At 32.2% G+C, this 3,215-nt stretch overlaps 1 non-coding gene across 1 annotated transcript; it reads left to right on the top strand.

Moving 5' to 3' along the window:
• Window positions 1-370: 370 nt before the first annotated feature.
• LOC145249107 (U1 spliceosomal RNA) lies at window positions 371-533 on the top strand. The gene has a single exon (XR_013863485.1). It is a non-coding gene; the product is annotated as a U1 spliceosomal RNA (small nuclear RNA).
• The last annotated feature ends 2,682 nt before the right edge of the window (window positions 534-3,215 follow it).

Genomic DNA, 3,215 nt, shown 5'->3' with positions numbered 1-3,215 from the left:
CTTAGCTTGCTCCCCTCCCCATCATCTAATCCCTCATTTAAATTAATAATAAAAGCCAAAAAATCTTTTTATATATATAATTTTTGTTTGTTTAAAATCATGTAAACATTCATTGTTTCAGTTTGCATATAAAGCCGACACATACGCTGGGGAGATTTTAAGTAGATAAATCCCATGGTAAGAATGAGGTATTATGGTGATAGTGTCTTAATGTAGGGAAATTAAATAAAGTTTTCTCAAAGACCTAGTTAAGTAGTGTAGAATGACCCTCGACCCCCACCTCCCCCTACTGGCTTCATGCCTAAGTGTCCTGGACCCCAAATAAGGGTCTGGCAGTAGATAATGCCAGGCCTGGGGCCAAGCACTAAATAAACTTACCTCTCGTAGAGGTAACGATGATCATTAAAGTCGTTCCCCCAGAGTGAGACCCTTCCATTGCACTGCGGTTGGGTTGACCTTTGCGATCGTCTCAAATGTTGACGACTCGGACGCGTTATTTCTAAGTGTGGGGTCTGCGTACGCGCTCATCCCAATAATGTAATCAAAATCAGAAATTCCACCCTGCTTCTCCTTCTGAGCAGAAGACTACTTTAATTCCCAGCTACCCCCTGTCCGTATGTCACGTGTGTAAGGACGTCCTTGTTTCTTTCTGTTTTCCCAATCGCCTGTCTCTATACACGCCACAGAAAGGCCAATTCTCTCGGCCAGTTTCTCATCCACTCCAATTGCAACGTTCTGATATAATCTAATCTGCATGTCAACGTTTGCTCTGAACATATCAATCTCGTAAGCGTAAGAAATCCGCCAACCTGTCGCCTTCAACAACTGAAAGTGTCTTCTTTCGAGATTGATGAATGAAAACCTTTGACAAACTACCGCAGAATTAGTGTGTCTATTGGTTGAACCCCACTCATCACCTCGAAAATTGGGCATCCAAACAAAGTTGAATGATGTGCACTGGTAATTTTGGTTACCAAAATTGTTATTTTATGGAAGGCAGATATTGTAAACGGATTACTCGTGAAAAGACCCAATCCTCTTAACTTAATTATGAAGGTGTTTTTGGTTACCAAAATTATGATTTTATGGAAGGCGGATGTTGTAATTTTGAAGGTGTTTTTGCTGCTGTTGTGTCTGGCAAATAATGTGGAGACCCTAACTTTTAAACACATGCGAGGTTGGCACACGCGTCTCTCAATTGAGGTATGGAAGCACCGAATCGATTCAATTTTCAATTATATTTTAAGTTTATTTTTTTCACCCCCTTAAATAAAATATAACAAATAGGCAAACCCTAATCCCCCATAATAAAAATATATAAAAAAATGTACACTATTTTTATCAATTATTTTTTAAAAATTTAATGGCATATCTTTTCATATAACTATGTTTAATTAAGGTAATATTTTATATATTTGCCAAACTATTTAAATATTTAAAAGTATATTTATTTACAGAAACATGAAAAAAACTATGAATGTGTCACATTTTAGCAGTTTAAAAAAGGTGAATTTGTAACAGAAAAGAGTTGCACAGTTTAAAAATGTGAATATTCACATATGTTAATAAACACTAAATTCAAAAATCATAATAGGTAGATGATATTGTCGAAACAGTTACTTTTAAATCGGTTACACCATATAAATTCCTGACGGTTGAAATTTTCTATATAAAAATACGGAAACTTTTTCAATCAATTATTTTATTATTTTTAATCGCCTTTCTTTTCAAATAACTATGTTTAATTAAATTAATATGTTATATATATATATATATATATATATATATATATATATATATATATATATATATATATATATATATAAAAATATGCGATTAAAAAAATGTAAAAAAATTATTGATAAAAAATTTACGAATTTTTATATCTTTTTATTATAAGAGGGTGAAAATAATGTTTTCACAGAAGGTTTTAAATCTCGGAACGGTGCGTTTGCGTTGGCCACGCGGGACTTACATTAACATTTTTGTTCTTTAGAAACGCTTGTTGAGTTTGAATAAAAGAATATACGTATTATATACGTTTGAGGCCAAAACAACGCATTATTACAAAATAAACAAAATAAAACTACCGTAAAAACCACAAACAGACTTCTACTTTCTGATTCTCTGCTCCAACAAAACGGGGCAAAAAAGAAAGAAAGAAAGACATACTGAAGATGAAGTTTTGCTTCAAAATATATTTATGAATTTTAATATAAATTTTAAACAAAATAAATGTTTATTTTGTAATAATGCGTTGTTTTGACTTCAAACCTATATAATACGTATTTTATTTTATTCAATTCAAAATCCAGTTTTGTTTAGTCGTTACGCTCCAATAACTTTCAATGGAAGCATGTTTTTGTCTGCCATATTTTTTTATAATGAAAGAGCGTAAAACAGACCAAATGTATAAATTTATTTCATGCGGACTATTATTATTATCCTCATCTTAGTGGTAACCGCGACGGGATGGGAACTTTGAATCTCCTACCTGCATTCTCAGCAATTACTGCGATCCATAGTTATTGTCGTCTCACCTGACGAAGGCCAGAGGAATAGTTGGCTGAAACATTGTGAAACAACAACTAAGAAAGATGAGGATAATAGTCCGCAATAAAATAAATTAATAAACAATACCCATCTCAATAATGAATTCCAATTAAATAATATATAGGGCAAATTTAGCTTTTTTAAAAGGCCAATCTGTCAAACCTTAGAAAGTCCAATTTTTAAAAGTTATACGGTGGTCTTAAATGTCGTACATTTAGTTTCATAAAACATGATAAAAAAGAACAAAAATGAAACTTTTTCTGATTTTATAATACTTTTGCTGTCAAATAATTTACGCCGCTAAACTACACATTGACCTAGCAATCTTTTATAACATTTTTTTTTTATTATCAGGACTACTGTTTGAAATGTTTTAAAACGCCCCGGCTCGCTGCGTGAGGGGGATACGATAAAAATATAACAGAACGCAATATCTATTAAGGAGCAGGTAACACTTTTGGGAGTTATGTCCCTTTGTTTGTTCGTATTAGGTACGAGCAAAAATGGGCGGACAAAAATAGTTTTGAAAGCTGATTTATCATAATTTTTTTGTAGGTTTCACACCACTTTTTTTTTTATTGTATTTGAAAGATTAAAGACTGAATTTAATTTCAAAAAGCAAGAAAAAATATTTGCACACGTGAAGAAAAAGTTATGAAAAA

Source organism: Euprymna scolopes, chromosome 27 (genome assembly GCF_053919585.1).
Source record: "Euprymna scolopes isolate OS-2025 chromosome 27, ASM5391958v1, whole genome shotgun sequence".
Lineage (NCBI taxonomy): Eukaryota > Metazoa > Mollusca > Cephalopoda > Sepiida > Sepiolidae > Euprymna > Euprymna scolopes.
This window is presented reverse-complemented; position numbering and strand designations above follow the sequence as displayed.